The sequence below is a fragment of the Delphinus delphis genome, chromosome 17, assembly GCF_949987515.2.
Source record: "Delphinus delphis chromosome 17, mDelDel1.2, whole genome shotgun sequence".
Lineage (NCBI taxonomy): Eukaryota > Metazoa > Chordata > Mammalia > Artiodactyla > Delphinidae > Delphinus > Delphinus delphis.
Genome location: NC_082699.1, coordinates 33,922,400 through 33,945,357, shown reverse-complemented (window position 1 = coordinate 33,945,357; position 22,958 = coordinate 33,922,400). Strand labels below are relative to the sequence as shown.

General features: G+C 42.1%; 1 long non-coding RNA gene and 1 pseudogene across 1 annotated transcript; both read left to right on the top strand.

Moving 5' to 3' along the window:
- Positions 1–3,759: 3,759 nt before the first annotated feature.
- On the top strand, positions 3,760–7,784 carry LOC132440240 (uncharacterized). The gene is made up of 3 exons (XR_009522544.1): positions 3,760–4,362; positions 5,320–5,415; positions 6,591–7,784. It is a non-coding gene; the product is annotated as an uncharacterized lncRNA (long non-coding RNA).
- A 2,786-nt stretch (positions 7,785–10,570) lies between these two features.
- Positions 10,571–13,725, top strand: LOC132440239 (UDP-N-acetylglucosamine--peptide N-acetylglucosaminyltransferase 110 kDa subunit pseudogene; annotated as a pseudogene).
- Positions 13,726–22,958: the final 9,233 nt, after the last annotated feature.

Genomic DNA, 22,958 nt, shown 5'->3' with positions numbered 1-22,958 from the left:
CTGGATCCACCTGTTCAAATGAAACAGGTCTGCTCTCTGTGGTGTTGGCTTCTAGTTCAAGCAGCTCTCCCCACATGATAGCAAAGCTGGCTCCCAGCGGTTGCAAGCATGAATCCTACAAGCCTAGCAGTCCCAAAAGATACCTTTTAAGTATTTTTCCCCAAAGCTCCAGTTAAAAGTCCTAGGCTGATTCCAATTTGACCTGCTCTGGACAAACATTTTCTTTACAACCAAGAAGGCTGCCAGACAAAATACAGGATGCCCGCCTCGTTAAAGCTGAACTTCAGATAAACAGTAATTTTTTTAGTAGAAGTATGTTGCATGCAATGTTGAAGACACCCTAAAAAGTCGTGGTTTTCATCTGCGGTTCAGCTTTAACTGGGCGCCCCGTGTGGGCTTTGCCGGCTGTGGTGGGCACCGAGCGGGATCGGCGGGGACGGGGGGGCGGGGGGGACTGTGGCACGAGCCGGGTTGCACACCCAGCCCACAGCGTGCAGGGAGAGAGGGGCAGCCTCGTCTCCGCTCCAGGAGCTGAGACGGGGAGAAGGGGAGAGCCCCAAAAGGAAACCAGCTGCCCCTCCCAGGAGAGAGGAGATGGCTGTTCAGCAGCCAGAAACAGCAGAGGAGCCCGAGCACAGAAGCGGCGGCCTCTGAGGACGCGGCGCACATATTTCTGGTGGGCGAGGGGCACGCGGGCCGGTCCGTGGGAAAGAGGGGAGCCCGCGCCGCGCCCTCCGCCTCCCGAGCCTGTGCGTTTCCCTAAAAGAGCAGCAGCTGTGCAGACTGACTGTTCACAGTTGTGATAAATCGCCTTAGGAAAGCACTTCGATTAAAGTCACATCTAACTAGAACGCAAGAAGTCATCCCTGAACAAATCAATTGCGAGAGGGGCAGCTCTGGGCGCGCACCCACCCCGCTGCTGTTTTGCTTTCCCCGCAGGACGAGGGCCGCTCACTGGGTCGCGGGGACAGCGCGCTGTCTCAGCTGGGGAAGAGGCGCTTGCTCAGGACACATGCAAAACCCAAAGTGTGAAAGGAGGCCTTTATTCCATTCCTTTGGGGGATTTCTTAATGACGTAAAGCCCAACTTGGTTTCAGATCTGCCTGTCGTTTCCGTGACAGAACCTTCCTGGGGGGGGTCCACCAGCAGCGGGGTTGCCAGGCGCCACAGGGCTGTGCTCTCCTTCCCAAGCCAGTTCATCTCCATCTGTAGCATTTTCAGAGAAACTCTCGGATAGGTTTTCTCCAACAGGTTCTTTTTCCTTCACTTTATAAAGTCATTCTCCTGCACAAAATGAACGGCCTGAAGACATCACTGAGCCTCTTTTTCTCCCAGGGTCAGGGCCAGCACGGCCCCCAGACCACAGGGGCGCAGGACCTCACAATGGGCTTCAGGCCTTCCCTCCCCTCCCGCCCCTCCCACCCCGCCCTACCCCTCCCCTCTTCCCCTGCAGAAATCACATCCCTTTCTCCAGACTCCCCACTTCAGCTTGACTTCCAGCAGATCTTTACCCTGCCAGTTAGTAATTCAGGACTAATTAGGTGATTGCTTTCATTTATGGTAGCAGTTGTGTGTGGGGGTGGTGGTGGATGAAATGGCTTTGCCCCTATTCTTGTTGGAAAAATAAATTACACCCACTGTCACTTGAGATCTTATTTTCCCCCCAATCAAGCAAATTAGCAGCGTGGTTCATTTTCCCAGCGTTCACTCCTGAACAGACGGCAGTGCCCTGGAACGTGGCTTAGAGCTGTGTGGTCAGTGCAATTGTTTGGGGCTGTTTGTGCCCACAATGAGAAGAGACGCCTGTCTCCGGAAAGAAAAGTGGCCCTTGTCTTGCTTAGGCCAACGAGCTGCCCGGAGCGCTGCCCGCCTGGCTTCTGAGGAAGATGTACACCGCCATCTAGTGGATATGGGGGCTCACTGCAGTGTGCTCGTTCTCCCGCCTTTCCTTCTGGCCGGTAAGAACAAGCAATAACGCTTCTTGTAAGTTCCTAAAAATAGGGGAGGTCTTATATCACCAGGAGTGAAATGTTTGCCTCAATGTCTGTAATGAAAGTGCAACCCCATGCTTGCACAACGTCTGTCTTGTCAGTAGCCCTCTTTCATCCCGATGTTTAGGTCCAAGACAGGATCGTCATTGTCTGAGCAATGGGTATCTCTGTGAAGCTGGATAGTTCTCCCCTGTCCCAAGTAGTGTGGGAGGAGACAGACAGCACCTTCACAGACGCCTTCATCTCTGCAGCCTCGCCATCACTCCTCATCTCGCCCACAGCAAGCCCTATTCCAAAGTGCACAGGGTAGAGGCGTTCGAAAGTTGGCTTGTTCAACCAGGGGCATTGCTACTTCCCAAAGGGAGCCAGAAACACACCCACATCCTAAGACTCTTTTCAGTCTTGGCGTTGAGCGGGTTCCCACTCTGTCCCCTGACTACACACAAGTCAGTGTCTTTTTCCTTTCCACTCATTCTACCTACATGAAGAGCACGTTGATCTCCCCAGTTTTAACACAGGAACCATGATTTTCTTGGGTTTTGTGTATGGGGGGGGGGGAGAGAATGGGAGAGAGAGCAAGTACATCCCAATATGGAAGGGCTTGGGGCCGTGGTTCTCCACCAGGGGCAATTTTGCACCCAGGAGACATTTGAAAGTGTCTTGGGACACTTTGGATGGTCACAGCTTATGCGAGGCTAAAAGTCCTTCCATCACAGGACAGGCCCACAGCAAAGAAGCATCCAACCCCACCCAGCAGTCGTGCTGAGGCTGAGAAAGCCTGGTTTAGGCTCGCAGATATCGCCCTCCAGCAAGCCGGTTGGAACACTGATTGTCCTCAAATGGCCCACACTGCAGAGGCTGTGGATAGATAATGCATCTTCTCCCAAGTCAGTACTGACCGCCGTTTTTCTTCTTTTAGACTCTTCCATTTTAAACATAATTTAGCTGTCTCTTTCTTTTCCCTCTGCTCTGCTGAGAAGAGAAAGGATTGGAAAGGGGGAGGGGAAGTTGACAGAAAAGGAGGATTAGAGGCCTGACCTGTTTCTCCTGGAGAAGCTGGGCACATTCCTCTCTCACACGTGGTTTGTGACCCAGCAGGGTACAATTAAAAGCACAATAATTTGCTTGTTATTCAAGTCAGGCATTAGTCCGGGTAATGGCTGCTTGGTGTAGACATGGATTTCCTTGTTCGGAGCTAAGCACAGGACTAGCTGAATTCTCCATGGAGAAATCTTGATTTGTTCAGGTCTTTCATGTTTTCTACAGAGAAGGGATTATGTCTTCCTAAAGAGGGGCGTTGCTTAAAAAGTTACAAAGTGTAAGAAAAGGATTTAGTGCAGAGGGGCCTGTGGTTACGTAGCTGAGGGGTACAGGGAATTTCAGAGCCAAGGATTATTTAAAGCCATAGAGTTAAAAAAATAATTGCTTTAGGGACTTCCCTGGTGGTGCAGTGGTTAAGAATCTTCCTGCCAGTGCAGGGAACACAGGTTCGAGCCCTGGTGGGAAGATCCCACATGCCATGGAGCAACTAAGCCCGTCAGGATAGGTTCCAACTGGCACTCACCAGCCCGAGAGGTTTGTCTGCTCAGCCGCGGGGGCGGCGGGGCTGCAAGCTGAGGATCGAGCTTTACTCGGAGCGCAGGGAGAGGACTAGGGTTGGTGGCGAGAACATAGCCTGAAGGGGTTAGTGCACCACGGCTGGGGGGGGTGGGGGAGTGGGAGTCCAGGAAAAGATCTGGAGCTCCCGAAGAAGCAAGAGACTTTTACTTCCCTCTTTCTTTCCTGCTGCGCGAGGAGAGGGGATTAAGAGCGCTGCTTAAAGGAGCTCCAGAGACGGGCGCGAGTCGTGGCTAAAAGCGCGGACCCCAGAGACGGGCATGAGACGCTAAGGCTGCTGCTGCCGCCACCAAGAAGCCTGTGTGCGAGCACAGGTCACTATCCACACCCCGCCTACGGGGAGCCTGTGCAGCCCGCCACAGCCAGGTTCCCGGGATCCAGGAACAACTTCCCCGGGAGAACGCATGGTGAGCCTCAGGCTGGTGCAAAGTCACGCTGGCCTCTGGCGGCGCAGGCTCGCCCCGCACTCCGTGCCCCTCCCTCCTCCCCGGCCTGAGTGAACCAGAGCCCCCGAATCAGCGGCTTCTTTAACCCCATCTTGTCTGAGTGAAAAACAGACGCCCTCCAGCGACCTACACGCAGAGGCGGGGCCAAATCCAAACCTGAGCCCCTGGGAGCTGTGAGAACAAAGAAGAGAAAGGGAAATCTCGCCCAGCAGCCTCAGAAGCAGCATATTAAAGCTCCACAATCAACTTGATGTACTCTGCATCTGTGGAATACATGAATAGACAACGAATCATCCCAAATTGAGGAGGTGGACTTTGAGAGCAAGATTTATCATTTTTTCCCCTTTACCTCTTTTTCTGAGCGTGTATGTGTATGCTTCTCTTTGAGATTTTGCCTGTATAACTTTGCTTCCACCATTTGTCCTAGGGTTCTATCCGTTTGTTTTTTTAAAAAATTTTTTTCTTAATAATTATTTTTATTTTAATAACTTTATTTTATATTACTTTATCTTCTTTCTTTCTTTCTTTCTTTCTTTCTTTCTTTCCTTCCTTCCTTCTTTCCTTCCCTCATTCAGACAAAGAATCATCCCAAATTGAGGAAGTGGACTTTGAGAGCAAGATTTATGATTTTTCCCCCTCTTCCTCTTTTTGTGAGTTTGTAAGTGTATGCTTCTGTATGAGATTTTGTCTGTATAGCTTTGCTTCCACCATTTATCCAAAGGTTCTATCCGTTCGTTTTTTTTCTTAATTTTTTTTCTTAATAAGTATTTTTTAATTTAATAACTTTATTTTACTTTATCTTCTTTCTTTCTTTCCTTTTTCCTTACTTCCCTCCTCCCTTCCTTCCTTCCTTCCTTCCTCCCACCGTCCCTCCCTCCCTCCATTCTTTCTTTCTTTCTTTCCTTCTTTTCTTCTTTCTTTCTTCCTTCCTTAAATTAAATTCAATATAGATGTTTAAATTTAAGGTAAAATTAAATTATAATTTGAAATTATATGTGGAGTTTTATTTCCTAAAGAATATTTTGGAAATTTCAACTCCTATTTTAACTTATATTTTCAGAGAAGGTATTTGGTCCAAATGAAGAATATCTTCAATTATAGTTCTTCTATTGCAAGCAAAAAAGGAGTTACACTTCTTTTCATGAAATACGGTTGTTTGACAACAGAAGGATAAATATTTTATATTTTTAGAAACAACAGTCAGGCTACTGATATTCTTAATGAGTTTTAATAAATCTGAATGCTTCTTATCATCTACTCTTTAGCTGGTACCTGAGGAGTTGTATACCTCCGGGAAGATATGTGCTCCAGACCCGTAAATATGCAGTTCACAGAGCCCACCACCAGAGGACAATAATGAAGTAAAATCTTGAAACCATGTAGTGAAAATAGTGGGAGTTTAAATAAAAGCAACATTTCACAGTATGCTTTTCTGACCAATGTTATATCTAATAACCTAATGGATTATATGTACACGGATTCTGAAAAGTCAGCAGCACACTTCACTGGTCAATTTCTATGATAAGGGGAACGGAATTTGAGTGTAGAAAAACAGTATACTTACATCTTAAAATTCCACTCCTACAAAATCTACTCACTATTGAAAACTGGTAAGAATAATAGCTTTCTGTGTCTCAGTGACCAGTTAACATTTTCAGGAGTAGAATTTATCTTCCTATGATGCTCAAATACACAGGAAAAATGCATATCTAGGACAATGGATAAACTCTATTTGACATGAGAAAATAGTTATTCAAATGGAAAAAGTATAAGATCTACAAGGCACAGTTTTATATGCATTAGTGTGGATATGTACATAAAGAAGCTCTAAGAAACATAAAAATCACTTCCAGGAAGCAATTTTAGGTAGAAGAGAATTAACATGGATGAGGAAGAAAAGAGAGTTGGTTTTAAAATAGTTTCATTGACTTGTTTTTTTTGTTTGTTTATTTATTTGTTTTATTTATTTGGTCTTTGGAATATAAGAAAACAGTGGCTTTCAGATCAGTATCCCAGTGGAACAAAGGGACCGAGGTCTATCCTGGAGCCCAGCCATTGTTTGACTATCTTGTAATAATACTGGTGAAATACAACCAAACCATTTGAAATATAAGCATCCTCTCTGACAATAAACTTAAGACACCAACATTATATATTAAAGAAAGTAAAGAGAGAATACTGTTTTCTTTAGAGAGAAAATACAGATCCTGGACCAAATCAATAATGTCAGCAAACCTCATGGGTATAAAATATTCTGCTGTCTATCATTTAGAACATGCCTCTAGAGGAGGGAAACTGGGCGATAATTTCCCCAGATTTTATATTTAATTCAAATATTTTAGATAAGAGGCATCTCTAGTAAAACATTGTATTATTGATTCTTTCCAATATGATAGCTCAGAGGAGTTCCTCTTTCCTGCTCAAATACATATGGGGAAATGGAGGTGGGTGTGGGTTATAGGAAGCATCTAAATAGAGCATAATAATTAACAGTTTGTTTTTTAAAAATAGAAATTTCTATTCAAATTGTTTCCAGAGACAGAAACACACAGAGACAATTCCATGTGACAACAGTGAAAGAGACCAGAGTGATGCAGCTGCAAATCAAACAACTGCCAACACCAGTGATTGATGGTCACCACCAGAATCTGGTTAAGACAAAGAAGGATCCTCCCCTTGAGGCGTCAGAAAGAACATGGCCCTCTCAACACTTTGAGTTTGAACTTCTGGCCTCTAGAGCTGTGATAAAATAAATTTCTGTTCTTTTAAGCTAACAAGTTTGTGGTATCTTGTTATGGTAGCCCTAGAGATGACAGTATTTGATTCCTGAGCTGGCAACTGTATTTTGACTATGTAATGACTATTCCAAGATAATCAACAGACACAAAGATAAAGGCAAAACTGAGACTAAGCCCAGTTCTTTTTATTCCCAGAATAATAAATGATTTTTTAATTAATTTAGATCTCTTTGTCTAACCCCTCTGCTTTTCAGAAGAGTATGTGGGACCAATCAAGTATTCATATGTTATACTTTCATTTTAATTCATCTCAAATTATTTCTAATTCCCCTTATGAGTTCTTACTTGACCCATGAATTATTTAGGAATATATTCTTTAATTTCCATTTGTGATTTTCAACAAATTTCTTTCTGTTAACGATTTCTTATTGCATTCTGTTGTCATCTGAGAGCACTCTTTGTATTGTTTATGTCCTTTAAAATGTACTGAAATTTGTTTTATGGCCTAGCATATAGTATATCCATGTGCATTTGAAAAGAATGTATATTCTGATGCTGTTGGGTGGAATGTTTTATAGATGGCTGTTACGTCTACTTGATTGATAATGCTGTTCAAGGTTTTTATTTTCTTGTTGATTTTCTGTTGTTCTGCTACTGAAAGAAGGGTATTAAAGTATCCAACTATTATTGTAGAACTGTCTGTTTCTCTTTTCTGTTGTGCCGATTTTCCTTCATTGTATTTTGAAGTCCTGTTGTTAGGTGCATATAAGTTTATAATTATTATGCATTCTAGATGGAATAATCATTTTATCATTTTAAAATGTCTTTGTCGCTAGTAAAAATTTTCATCTTAAAATGTAATTTTTTTCTGATATTTTCTTAGCCACTCCAGTTCTGTTGTTGTTGTTTTGTTTTGTTTTTACTGTTATGGTATATCTATTCCAACCCTTTTACACTTCACCTATATATTTTCTTGTGTTTTTTTTTTTTGTAACATCTTTATTGGGGTATAATTGCTTTACAAAGGTGTGTTAGTTTCCGCTTTATAACAAAGTGAATCAGTTACACACACACACATATGTTCCCATATCTCTTCCCGCTTGCATCTCCCTCCCTCCCACCCTCCCTATCCCACCCCTCCAGGCGGTCACAAAGCACCGAGCTGATATCCCTGTGCTACGCGGCTGCTTCCCAATAGTTATCTACCTTACGTTTGTTAGTGTATATATGTCTATGCCTCTCTCCCACTTTGTCACAGATGACCCTTCCCCCTCCCCATATCCTCAAGTCCGTTTTTGATTGAATGCTGGCTATTTTATTTGGCTTTTTTTGTTTTTCTCAGTGGAAACGTTGTTTTGCTTCAAAATATTTTATTCTACCTGGAAGTAGCAAATCTTCAAATTACAATTTTTTAAATGCTTTCAAATATCAATACTATAGGTGTCACAAAATCTAGGAAAATGACATTTAAAAATTAACTACTGCCAGATGTGTCTCTATAAAACTTTTCCCCCACTCTTTTAGCTATATATTCTTTAACTGCCTCCTCATACGACAGTTTATGTATTTTCGAAATAAAATTTTAAGAAATAAACTTTGTAGTTTTTAGACATAGATTTCTTGTAACATGGTTGATTAGAATTTGCTTCCAGTTATTAATAGTTTAGAAAAGTTTATTTCAGCTTCACAATTTATTATTGATAATGTCACATTAATTTTCATTGTTAACTTTGAGAAAACCTCTATGCATTACTTCCTCATAAGTATTTACTATTATAAATGCATTACTGATTTCAGTACTGCTATAGGTTTGTGCATTACAGGGATTCTGATAAAATACTCATTCACACCATTCCATTACACACATTGTTGACGGAGTATATTCATTCATTCATTTATTTATTTATTTATTTATTTATTTATTTATTTATTTATTTATTTTTGGCTGTGTTGGGTCTTCGTTGCTGTGCGCAGGCTTTCTCTGCTTGCAGGGACTGGGGGCTACTCTTCGTTGCGGTGCACAGGCTTCTCATTGCGGTGGCTTCTCTTGTTGCAGAGCACGGGCGCTAGGCACGGAGGCTTCGGTAGGTGTGGCTCGCAGGCTCAATAGTCGTGGCTCACGGGCTCTAGAGCGCAGGTTCCGTAGTTGTGGCACACTGGCTTAGTTGCTCCGTGACATGTGGGATCTTCCCGGACCAGGACTCGAACCCTTGTCCCCTGCATTGGCAGGTGGCTTCTTAACCACTGCGCCATCAGGGAAGCCCCTGGAGTATATTCTTGACAGAAGAAAATTTCCGTTTTGACTAAGCATTGATGAGAACTGAATCTTTGACTTATCTTTCACATGCCTGATGATTGAAATAATTTTCCACAGATTAGCTTCTGGTTTTGTACTTTTCAGTTCTTTTTTTCTTCTTCAAACGCACATGCTTTGAGAGCTGTGAAGTGCAAGACATGGCTATATTGTAAGGTGGTGTTTGTCCTTATGCTTCTGTGTCTTGTGCTAGTTAAGTCAGTAGAGTAGTCAGTATGAGTACTGGAAGTTATTCCTGTAATGGGATAGTATATAGTCAATTACATATGGCGGTGTCTGAAAATCACATAATAGCCTCACTTAAAACATCTCCCTAGGGCTTCCCTGGTGGCGCAGTGGTTGAGAGTCCACCTGCCAACGCAGGGGACACGGGTTCGTGTCCCGGTCCGGGAAGATCCCACATGCCGTGGAGCGGCTAGGCCCGTGAGCCATGGCCGCTGAGCCTGTGCGTCCAGAGCCTGTGCTCCACAACGGGAGAGGCCACAACAGTGAGAGGCCCGCGTACCACAGAAAAAATAAAATCTCCTTAGCCAGATTTCAAAAAAGCCTGTGGCCATTCCAATATGATCCAACATAGCGGAATATGATAGAAGGAAAATTGGCAAAGAAAGAGACGCTGGTCTTAACTGATGGAAGTTAAAATATCTCACTTTTGACAATTTTTGCAAAAACCTATAATTCCACGAACTAATTTCTAGGGTTCTTCATAGGACCTAAAAAGGAACCCATAGAGTTGTGGAACAACAATAGAAGCTGCTGTGATGGAAGCCCAGGCACCCCAACAAAGAGTAGCCCCCGCTCGCCACAACTAGAGAAAGTCTGCACGCAGCATTGAAGACCCAACGCAGCCAAAATAAAAATAAATAAATAAAGATAAATAAATTTATTTTTAAAAAAGTAATACTCAGGTTTGAGGCATGAGAAGTATGATGAAGAGAAATTAGCTAATCCTTTCAGAACTTTTAAAATATCAAACTCATTCTCTAAGATTTTAGCATTATATGCAACATCGGTTACTTATTTGTGGTTTGGGAAGGCCAATTTAAAATTTTCTGATCTTACTGTATTGAAATTCACGGCCCTAATGTTTTCCACATTGACTACATGAATGATGAAGTAAAGTCAATCATGTATTTCCTTCCCAACTGGACAGAAAACAAAATTTTAAACAGTGTTTGGACTACTGACTTTTGATTTCTTCTAAGGCAAGTGTATAGGTAATTTTTATTCCCTGATTAGGAGAAAAATGGTGGAAGAGGGCAGGGTTAAGAATTAAGATTTCAAGAGCATGAGAGGTAGATGGCCAACCAGAGTTCCTAAGGTTCGGTGCCTGTAACTGTTGCCGCCGCTTAAGCCTACCAAAGCAGTGGTACGGCTGCTGCCCTCGTATTTGCTACCTCTAGAAACATTCTTGCCAGTAGTGGCGGCAGCGGGACTCAATTACCCCCTTTTCTCACTCTCTCCAGAAGCTCCAGATGGCGTCTTCTGTGGGCAACGTGGCCGACAGCACAGAACCAACGAAACGTATGCTTTCCTTCCAAGGGTTAGCTGAGTTGGCACATCGAGAGTATCAGGCAGGAGATTTTGAGGCAGCTGAGAGACACTGCATGCAGCTGTGGAGACAAGAGCCAGACAATACTGGAGTACTTTTATTACTTTCATCTCTACACTTCCAGTGTCGAAGGCTGGACAGATCTGCCCACTTTAGTACTCTGGCAATTAAACAGAACCCTCTTCTGGCAGAAGCCTATTCGAATTTGGGGAATGTGTACAAGGAAAGAGGGCAGTTGCAGGAAGCGATTGAGCATTACCGGCATGCATTGCATCTCAAACCAGATTTCATCGATGGTTATATTAACCTGGCAGCCGCTTTGGTAGCAGCAGGCGACATGGAAGGGGCAGTACAAGCTTACGTCTCTGCTCTTCAGTGCAATCCTGATTTGTACTGTGTTTGCAGTGACCTGGGGAACCTGCTCAAAGCCCTGGGTCGCTTGGAAGGAGCCAAGGCATGTTATTTGAAAGCAATGGAGACGCAACCGAACTTTGCAGTAGCTTGGAGTAATCTTGGCTGTGTTTTCAATGCACAAGGGGAGATTTGGCTTGCAATTCATCACTTTGAAAAGGCTGTCACCCTTGACCCCAATTTTCTGGATCCTTATATCAATTTAGGAAATGTCTTGAAAGAGGCACGGATTTTTGACAGAGCTGTGGCAGCTTACCTTTGTGCCCTAAGCTTGGGCCCAAATCATGCAGTGGTACGTGCCAACCTGGTTTGTGTATACTATGAGCAAGGCCTGATAGATCTGGCAATAGACACCTGCAGGCGAGCTATTGAATTGCAACCACATTTCCCTGATGCTTACTGCAACCTAGCCAACGCTCTGGAAGAGAAGGGCAGTGTTGCCGAAGCAGAAGAGTGTTATAATACAGCTCTGCGGCTGTGTCCCACCCATGCAGACTCTCTGAATAACCTAGCCAATATCAAAGGAGACCAGGGAGACTTTGAAGAGGCAGTTCGCTTGTATTGTAAAGCATTAGAAGTCTTCCCAGAGTTTGCTGTTGCCCATTCAAATTTAGCAAGTGTATTGCAGCAGCAGGGAAAACTGCAGGAAGCTCTGATGCATTATAAGGAGGCTGTTCGAATCAGTCCTACCTTTGCTGATGCCTACTGTAACATGGGAGACACCCTAAAGGAGATGCAGGATGTTCAGGGAGCCTTGCAGTGTTATACTCGTGCCATTCAGATTAACCCTGCACTTGCGGATGCCCACAGCAATGTGGCTTCCATTCACAAGTATTCAGGGAATATTCCAGAAGCAATTGCTTCTTATCGCACTGCTCTGAAGCTTGAACCTGATTTTCCTGACGCTTATTGTGATTTGGCTCATTGCCTGCAGATTGTCTGTGATTGGACAGACTATGATGAGCGAATGAAGAAGTTGGTCAGCATTGTGGCTGACCAGCTGGAGAAGAATAGGTTGCCTTCTGTGCAGCCTCATCATAGTATGCTCTATCCTCTTTCTCATGGCTTCAGGAAGGTTCTCATGGCTGAGAGCCATGGAAACCTCTGCTTGGATGAGATCAGTGCCCTTCATAAACCACCGTACGAACATCCAAAAGACTTGAAACTCAGTGATGGTCGACTGCGTGTAGGATACGTGAATTCTGACTTTGGGAATCATCCTACTTCTCATCTTATGCAGTCTATTCCAGGCATGCACAATCCTGATAAATTTGAGGTATTCTGTTATGCCCTGAGCCCAGATGATGGCACAAACTTCCGAGCGAAGGTGATGGCAGAAGCCCATCATTTCATTGATCTTTCTCAGATTCCATGCAATGGGAAAGCAGCTGATTGCATCCATCAAGATGGTATACACATCCTTGTAAATATGAATGGTTATACCAGGGGTGCTCGAAATGAACTCTTTGCTCTCAGGCCAGCTCCTATTCAGGCAATGTGGCTGGGCTACCCTGGGACCAGTGGCGTGCTTTTCATGGATTATACCATCACTGATCAGGAAACTTCACCTGCTGAAGTTGCTGAGCAGTATTCTGAGAAACTGGCTTATATGCCCCATACTTTCTTTATTGGTGATCATGCTAATATGTTCCCTCACCTGAAGAAGAAGGCAGTCATCGATTTTAAGTCCAATGGGCACATTTATGACAATCGGATTGTGCTGAATGGCATCGACCTCAAAGCATTTCTTGATAGTCTCCCAGATGTGCAGATTGTCAAGATGAAATGTCCTGATGGAGGAGACAACGCAGACAGCAGTAATACGGCTCTTAATATGCCTGTCATTCCTATGAATACTATTGCAGAGGCAGTTATTGAAATGATTAACAGAGGACAAATTCAGATAACAATTAATGGATTCAGTCTTAGCAATGGACTGGCAACTACCCAGATCAACATTAAGGCTGCCACTGGAGAGGAGGTTCCCCGTACCATTATTGTAACCACCCGTTCTCAGTACGGGTTACCGGAAGATGCCATTGTGTACTGTAACTTCAATCAGTTATATAAAATTGACCCATCTACTTTGCAGATGTGGGCAAATATCCTGAAGCGTGTTCCCAATAGAGTACTGTGGCTGTTGCGTTTTCCAGCAGTAGGAGAACCTAATATTCAACAGTATGCACAAAATATGGGCCTCCCCCAGAAGCGTATCATTTTTTCACCTGTTGCTCCTAAAGAGGAACATGTTCGGAGAGGCCAGCTGGCTGATGTCTGCTTGGACACTCCACTCTGTAATGGACACACCACAGGGATGGATGTCCTTTGGTCAGGGACACCCATGGTGACTATGTCAGGAGAGACTCTTGCTTCCCGAGTTGCAGCTTCCCAGCTCACTTGTTTAGGCTGTCTTGAGCTTATTGCTCAAAATAGACAAGAATATGAAGACATAGCTGTGAAACTGGGAACTGATCTAGAATACCTGAAGAAAATTCGTGGCAAAGTCTGGAAGCAGAGAACATCTAGCCCTCTGTTCAACACCAAACAATACACAATGGACCTAGAGTGGCTCTGTCTACAGATGTGGGAGCATTATGCAGCTGGCAACAAACCTGATCACATGATTAAGCCTGTTGAAGTCACTGAGTCGGCCTAAATAATGACTGTGTGCACAGGAGAATTACCCTGTACCTGAGCCTCAACCTTCTGGGGGAAAGGGAACTACTTTTTCCTTATCTGTACAATACCATGCTGCAGATGGGTGACAGACAATGATAAGAAATAGCACAGCCAGACTTGCTTCCTGCATGATCATGATCATGATGAGGAGAGACACAAGAGATGGGAAACTGCTGTTGCACAAGGAGTCTCCATAGAATTTTGCAGCAGCCAGGTGTCTGGAAGGTCTGGAAGGTAAGTCTGGAAGGTCTGATCTCCCTTGGTCTTCCATGGGATGGATGGTTAGTGTGGAAGGGAGATAGAGATTGCCCAGCCATTTTGTGATTATCATGGATTGATTGAGTCTTCTGAATTAATATTTTTCTTTATATTTTGGGTATTGGAGCTTTTAAAAATGTTTGGTTTCAGGTATTTTTATTCATGTGAAGTGTATATGATTCTCTTGAGACAAGCTTTTAAGCTAAAATATTCCTTGTTTTAGTTTCTGAACTCTACAGATAAATGGGGACTTTGCTGGTGTAGTCTTTTTGTAGGTTTTATAAACCACTTGAGCCTATATCAGTCATTTTAGTTTCTGACATAATGTTTGGAACTATCAGTGCTTTGTTGGTTTATAGATGATGGCTTCAATTCTTCTCCTGGTCCGTTTCCTTCTTCCCTTCCCCCCACTTTAAAAATTCTCCTGTAACTTGGCTAACAAAAAACCAAGTCTGATTCAAAACCTCCCAGAGTGTTTCTCTTAACCGCATCATCTGGTGCCAAATGAAGATTCTTAGGAGTGATTATTAATTCTGAAGGGCACAGTTGTGGTACTGTCACTGATGATAATAATAATGGATTTTTGGCCTAGAGTTTTGACCTATTTCACCAGTGTTTACCATTGACTGCCCCTCTATGCTGCTTCCAAAAGTGATAGTGTGTGTTAAGATTTTTACGTTCACTTCTAAAGTTTGTTTTTTTTTTAGTGAGTCCTGTTCTTCCTTTTTCTTTCAGCAGAAATGAAATCCCAGGTAAGTATAAGTATTCAAATATTTGATCAGTAAGTCACAGTTATCTCTAGTACATTAAATAACTTTCATCAAAAAACATGTTATAGGTAAAAAGCTCTGAAGGACCAGCTATGTATATGATAATTATGTTTCAGAACTTCTAGGGTATTATATATAATAACTTGTCTTCTGGACGTGGTCTTGAAGTCTTTATGGATTCAGCCTCAGTAGTAGTGAACTGCACTGCTACTTGGTTTGGAGTACAAATTAGACTTTAGCCCTCCTGGAGGTTGAGTTTTTGGTATTGAATACCATAGGAATGAAATTATTGTATTTCAACAAAGGATTGAGGGCTTGAGGCTTAAACAAGGCAACATATGTGTGGGAAGCAGTCAGCCTTGAGAGCAGGTAAGGACATGCTAGGCATGCCGCCGCTGCTCGAAGGGACTGTCCCTACTTGTTCCCCTCCTTTCTCCTTTCCATGGGAGATAAATCACCAGGGCCCAGAGATCAGAAAGAATGTAAAATGAGACAAGCAAAGCTGTCTCCCCCCTGCACATGCAGGTTATTTTTGATGCTTCTGGGTTTATGGGTTTCCTCCCAGGGAAGTTAACCTTGAGCCGAGACAGTCTGTAGATAATGTAAACCACCATCTGGCAACCTTCCGATTTCTAGTCTAGATAATCTGCAACTGTAGCATAATAAAATTTGCCTTGCAACCATCAGTTGTCTTGGTCCTTCTGACCCCATCCGTCGGTGCTACTTCAGTTCCTTACCCCTTCCCTTCTGACCCTGGGCGGTGAGATCCTCTTTCTCCGGCTGGTCCGCGGCAAGTGGCACTCGAACAGGGACCTGAAGCGTGAAGGCAATTAAAAGAAAAAGAAAGTGCAGGTAAGAGAACCCTTATGCAAAATATGTGTGGCCACCAGTAAAAGTGAAACGAATAGAGGCATAAGGCAATAGTCAGAAGTGAAATAAGATGGGGCAAACGGGCTCAAAGAGTGTGAATTATTTGCTCAGGTTTTACTTTCGATGCTTAAAGCTCGGGGTAATAAAATTTCTACCTCACAGTTGACTGAATTTTTACAGCATATCCATGGTGTATCTCCCTGGTTTCCTGATGGCGGCTCTGTTGACATAGAAATCTGGCAGAAAGTTGGAGAAGATTTAAAAAATTATTATGAGTCTCGAGGGCCTACTCATACTCCTGTTGTTACATATAGTTTGTGGACTCTGATAAAAATATGTTTAGATTCTTCTCATGATAGTGTTGATTTGAATGTAAAGTCAGAAAAACATAAGCCTCTGACAGAAGGAGAGACTGTATTATCAACTACTGTGTCGCCACTTCCTAAACCGAAAGAGCTAATTAATTTAAATATTTTAGATGAAGAGGAACATTTTGACTTAACAGATGAGGCTTGTAAACATAAAAGAGAGAAATATCCTGAGGATGATTTTCTAATGGCTGTGATAGATAAGTCAGTGAAAAAGCTGCAGGTTAATAAGGACTGTCTTCCTCAAAAATCTACATCTGTAAAAATGCTCAGTCCCTTGCAGCGTGCTGTACAAGGAGCAATAAAACGAGGAGAAGATCCTATTTTCTGTTGTCCCGTCATAGAAAGACCTGATCCTAATAATCCTCAACAAGCTACTAGGGGGCATCAGGCTCTCCCTTTGAAAGTTTTGAAAGATTGAAAATCTGCCTGTGCTCAATATGGGCCCACTGCTCCTTTTACTACTGCTATGGTTGACAGGAGAAGCTCTTCCCCCCGCTGATTGGAAGTCTATTGCACGAGCTTGTTTAAATGGTGGAGATTATTTAATATGGAAGTTTGATTTTTATGAACGGGCTGCTGAACAAGCAGAAAAGAATGCTGCCCATAATATTCCAGTTGATTATCATATGCTGATTGGGGAAGGACAGTATCTTTCTTTACAAGATCAATTAACTTATCCCTTTGTTGCTTATCCTCAAATAAATCATTTGGCATTACAAGCCTGGAGGAAATGTCCTTCTACACACAAAACTGAAGATCTTTCAAAACTTAGACAGGGACCTGATGAACCATATGCTGATTTTGTAGATAGGTTGTCACAGGCGGTGGGGAGACTCATTGTGGACGGACTCACTGGTACAATTGTAGTTAAGCAACTTGCTTTTGAAAATGCTAATAATGAGTGTCAGGCTGCGATTCGACCTTGGAGAAAACGGGAAACATTGGAGGATTATATTCACCTTTGTGCAGACATTGGGCCCACTTATATACAGGGTGCTGCTGTGGCTGCAGCATTAACTAAAGTGGGGTTTAAAAACAATCAAAAGAAAACAAAGACTTGTTTTAAATGCAGAAAGGCAGGTCATTTTGCTAGAGAATGTAGATCTTTTAATTCTAACCCTAGTCCTTCCTTTCCTACTCAGAAACCTCCAGATGGTCAGAAAATCCCTGGTTTATGCCCTAAATGCAATAGGGGAAAACATTGGGCACAAGATTGTTGCTCAGTGGCCCACAAGGATGGGCCACCACTGTCGGGAAACTCCTCCCGGGGCCTTCCCCGGCCCCAACAAATAATAAGGGCAATGTCTGTGTATCCTCCTCAAATTATCAATCAGACATTAACCAAAAACAAAACATACAATATGCTCGCTCTCCAGAGCAACACCAGGAAGCGCAGGACTGGAGCTCAGTACCTCCGCCCGATATGTATTAACTCCTGAAATGGGTCCTCAGGCCCTCTCTACGGGCATCTGTGGACCTTTACGCAAGGGTTTGATGGGACTATTATTGGGAAGAAGTAGTGTCACCATGAAAGGTTTAACTATTATGCCAGGAGTCATGGTTTCTGACTACGAAGGAGAAATAAAAGTCATGGCACAAACTATTAAAAATATAATAACTATTTCTCCTGGTGATCAAATTGCACAGTTGCTACTTTTGCCCTTTGTACCTCATGGACAAATTTTACAACATCAAAAGAGAGAAACAAAGGCTTTTGGATCGTCTGATGCTGCCTACTGGATTCAGAAGATAGGGAGAGAACGTCCAGAAATGAAATGAACCATTAATGGAAAGGTTTTTTCAGGTTTTTTAGACACTGGAGCTGATGTCTCTGTTATGACGCAGATACACTGGCCTAAACGTTGGCCCATTAGTCCTACTATTACAGAACTTCACGGAATAGGACAAAGTTCTTCTCCTATGCAAAGTAGTCAGTTTTTATTATGGCAAGATAGTGAGGGCCATTCAGGATACTTCCAGCCTTATGTTTTGCCTGGGCTGCCTTTAAACCTCTGGGGCCGAGATATATTAAAAGAAATGGGAGTATTACTTTATAGTCCAAACTCTCAAGTCTCTAATATGATGTTGGATCAAGGATTTCTTCCCACAAAAGGGCTGGGAAAAAATCAACAAGGAACTGTCTATCCTATTGATGTGAAAATAAAATATGATAGACAAGGTTTGGGTTTTTCTTAGGGGCCTTGGATTCTCCTCCACTCACTGCTGATCCAATTACTTGGCTGACTGATGACCCTGTATGGGTGGACCAATGGACCCTCACAAAGGAGAAATGAGAAGCTGCAGAACAATTAGTACTGGAGCAATTAGGACATTTAGAAATTTCCAGTAGTCCTTGGAATACTCCTATTTTTATTATCAAGAAAAAATCTGGAAAATATAGGTTATTACAGGATCTAAGAGCTGTTAATAAAACTATGCTAATAATGGGAGCTCTTCAACCAGGCCTACCCTCTCCAACAGCCATACCACACAACTATCATCTTTAAGTTATAGATTTAAAAGATTGTTTTTTCACTATTCCTTTGTTTCCTGAAGATAGAAAACATTTTGCTTTTAGCTTGCCTGCCTTAAATTTTAAGGAAGCCATGAGGAGATTTCAATGGAAAGTATTGCCTCAGGGCATGGCAAATAGTCCTACATTATGCCAAAAATATGTGGCTCAGGCCTTGACTCCTGTGAGAAAAAGGTTTCCATTGTTATATCTCATACATTATATGGATGATATACTTTTAGCCACTGATAATATTTCTTTATTAGAGACTGCTTTTCAATTTTTACAACAGTCCTTACAATCATTTGGCTTGGTCATTGCCTCAAAAATAATTCAAAGACAATCTCCATTTTTATATTTGGGAAAATATATTGATAACACTACTATTAGGCCTCAAAAACTGCAAATTTGAGTTGATAATTTAAAAACATTAAATGCTTTTCAAAAATTACTTGGCGATATTAATTGGCTAAGGCCTTCCTTAAAACTTACTACTGCTCAATTACAGCCTTTGTTTGATATTCTTAAAGGTGACTCAGATCCTTCTTCTTCACGCTCTATGACTCCAGAAAGATTTCAAGCTTTACAAATAGTCAATAGATCTATCAGTTCTACACAATTAACTAGAATTCATACTCACCTTCCAATTTTCTTAATAATTTGTCCAACTCCTCATGTGCCTACTGCCGTCTTATGGCAAACTGTTGGAATTATTGAATAGATTCATATGAAAACTACACCCTCTAAAGTTATTAACCCTTATTATGAACTTATTAGTAATTTAATAATGCAAGGTAGAACTAGATGCTTACAACCTATAAGTATAGAACCTTCTAAAATTATTATCCCTTATTCAGTTAGTCCACAAAATTGGCTTTTTCAACATAGTAATGAATGGGGTCTTGCTCTTGCAGCATTTTCAGGTACCTTGGAATGCCATTATCCTGCTGATAAATTGATCCAATTCAGCAAACTTAACTCATATCTTTCCTTCTATAATTAGGCAACAGCCTGTTCCTCATGTACCTTTGGTTTTTACAGACGGTTCTTCTTCAGGAGTGGCTACTGTAATCATTGATGACGGAACAAACCTCATTAAAGAAACTTCCTTGACTTCAGCTCAACGTGTTGAACTGTATGCTGTCATTATGTCTTTTAAACATTTGCCTTCTATACCTTTTAATTTGTTTTCTGATAGTAAATATCTTATTAGCTTATGATTTCTTCTGGAGACTGTGAGCATAGGACATACTAATGACCCTGAATTATCATCCTCTTTTCGTTTGCTTCAACAGCTTATTCGTTCCCATGATGGTCCTGTTGCAGGTCTGTATATCCGTGCTCATTCTAACTTGCCTGGTCCATTGACTAAACTTAATGCGACTGCAGACGTTTTAACTCGATCTAAACGTGATCTTTATCCTGTACATTTTCCTCCCAAGAATAGAGTTGAAGTTACTCCTCCTCCTCAATCTCTTTTCCCTAAAGCAGGACATGTCCCAATTTACCGTACTCCTCCTTTCCGTTCGTCATGCTGTCAAGAATGGCTAATATACTGCATTCATTATCTTCATACTCTTGATACTCATGGTCCATGTCCTGGACACCCTCATAATAGGGTAAGTTATGATCAAACTGCTTCACAAGCAGCACAGCAGTTGCGCATTTACACCATCAGTCGGCGGCTACATTACACACACAATTTTCCCTTACTCGTGAAGCGGCCCGACAAATTGTTAAGCAATGCCCACAATGCTTACCTCACCTTCCTGTTCCACATTATGTTGTTAATCCTCGTGGATTATTACCTAGACATTTATGGCAAATGGATGTTACTCATATCCCGTCTTTTGGGAAATTACAGTTTGTTCATGTCACTATCGACACGTATTCTGGTTTCCTCTGTGCTACAGCACAGACCGGAGAAGCTACTAAACATGTTATCACTCATTTATTACACTGTTTTGCTTTCATGAACCTTCCCAAAATTATTAAAACAGATAATGGGCCCGCTGCTTTTGCAACATTTTGTAATTCATTACAAAATTACCCATATTACAGGCATTCCATATAACCCTCAAGGACAAGGTATTATAGAACGTGCAAATAGATCTTTAAAGCTAACTATTGAGAAAATAAACAGGGGGGAATTGTATAGAACAACGCCACATAACCTTATAAATCATGCTCTGTTTATTTTAAATGTTCTCACTGTTGACAAATTTGGCTGCTCTGCAGGGGGAAGGTTGGTGGCTGAGCCAAGATTGGCCTCTCAATCTCCGGAGGTCCTCTGGAAAGATCCGTTAACCAGCACTTGGCGTGGTCCTGATCCTGTGTTGATTTGGGGATGTGGTCACGTGTGTATCTTTCCCAGATCAGCGCCTGGACCTCGCTGGCTTCCTGAGTGCTTAGTCAAGCAAATAGATGGCTCGCCACAGCTCACAACTAGTTCAGAAGATGAAGAAACTCTGCATCTCTCCCGAAAATTTGACAGTGTTGATTCAGAAGAAGAAAAAGAAGAGGAGAGCACTTGCCAGGACAACTCAAAGGAGTGATGTTCCAACTTGGGGACAAATTAAACAACTGGTTTCATGAGCTCAAGAGTCAGTGAAACAACAGAATAATCCTGTTACACCTGTAACTTTATTTTTGGCTATGTTGGCAACCATTTCATGTGTTCCCTCTGTTAATGCAGCAACTTACTGGGTCTATGTACCTGATCCTCCACTATTACAACCCATATCTTGGTCTGAAGCAGAGTTTCCTGTATTTTACAATGATAAGTGTTTATGGGCCTCTTATTGGGAATATAAAACAAATCAATATGTCTGTAAATTATACTAACTGGTTTAGTACCCATCCTGTCTGTCTTAGCCCATTGAATCTGGAAACTGGATGTGTAAAGGCTATTAGTTATGAGCATACAGATGTTTATGAGGGAACGGATCAATCAATTAATTTGTCAGGCTCTCCAGGCATCCTTCGTTTTACAGGAACCAACATTACTCTTACATACCCGGCTACCAGCTGACGAGAGTATCTTAAGGATACCATCATTTGGTATAAAATGGGCAACCTATTAATATTAAAGGTCAAATCTCATACACCTCACCACTTAGGGATTCCGCTATTACTATAGCCAAGGTTACAGGTGAAGATTCAGGAAATTATTTCTGTATGAAGTGTTTACTTGGAGGACAAGGGATACTTATAGCTGGACATAAGCTTACTATGCTTAACAGAAAATCAAAAAATCAATTTCCTCCTTTTATGACCGTTAACTTTCCTGGATCCACTTTTGAACGTTGCAGTGCATCTTCGAATAATAACCAAATATGGTGTACTATAGATTATACCAAGGTGTCAATTCTTATCTCTTCTATTCCCATCATAGATAGGTTTATCACATTTCAAAAGAACTGGGATATATGGAAACTAGCTCTAACTTATTCCAATACACCTGTTATAACTTGTGTTGCTCCTCCATATACACTTTTGTTTGGTTCTATTAACATTGGTAATTCTTCCAAAGGAGGATATAATATTAGCTGTGTTAATTGTATTTTTAGCAGTTGTATGTTCCCTTCTGCAGGAACGCAATCTGTGCTTATACTAAAGCAACCCATGTATGTTATGGTGCCTGTACATCTGAGAGAACCTTGGTATGAAGATACTGGAGTACAGGCATGGGTGGAACTCTCTAAAGCCTTGCAGAGGAGACGCTTTCTTGGGTGGCTAATAGTAAGTTTACTTGCCTCGGCTGCTCTGTCTGCTACCCTGGCTACTGCCGGTCTTGCTCTTTCACAGAGTATTAATCATGCTCACTTTGCTAATCAGCTATCTCAACATACCAGTCTTGCTTTATCTTTACAAAGTCACGTAGATTTACAGATTAATAACAAGTTAGATGAATTTAAAAACGCAATTTTGGGGATTGGAGATCAGATGGCAGCATTAAAATTGAGGATGCATCTAGCTTGTCATGCAAAGTATACATGGATGTGTGTTACTCCTTAAAAGTACAATGACTGTATTTGGGAATGGGAAAAAGTAAAAATGCATCTGCTGAGTGTTTGGTCAGATAATAATATTAGTCTTGATCTTAAGAAATTAAATGCTGAAATTCAGGATATAGAAAATGCACATATTGATGATATTTCGCCAGAAGATGTAATTCAAACTTTACTGGATCATTTAAAGTGGTTAAACCCTCAGTCTTGGATTACCGGAAGGTTGTCAGGATTTATTACCCTGGCCATAATTTGCCTATTATTGATATTAATCTTCTCATGTCTGTTTCATATCCTCATGCAACAGTATACTACTCTCGGCACTAAACTTCATGGAATTATTTTGCAGCAAAAGTTAAAAAATAAAAAAGGGGGGACCTGTGGGAAGCAGTCAGCCTTGAGAGCAGGTAAGGACATGC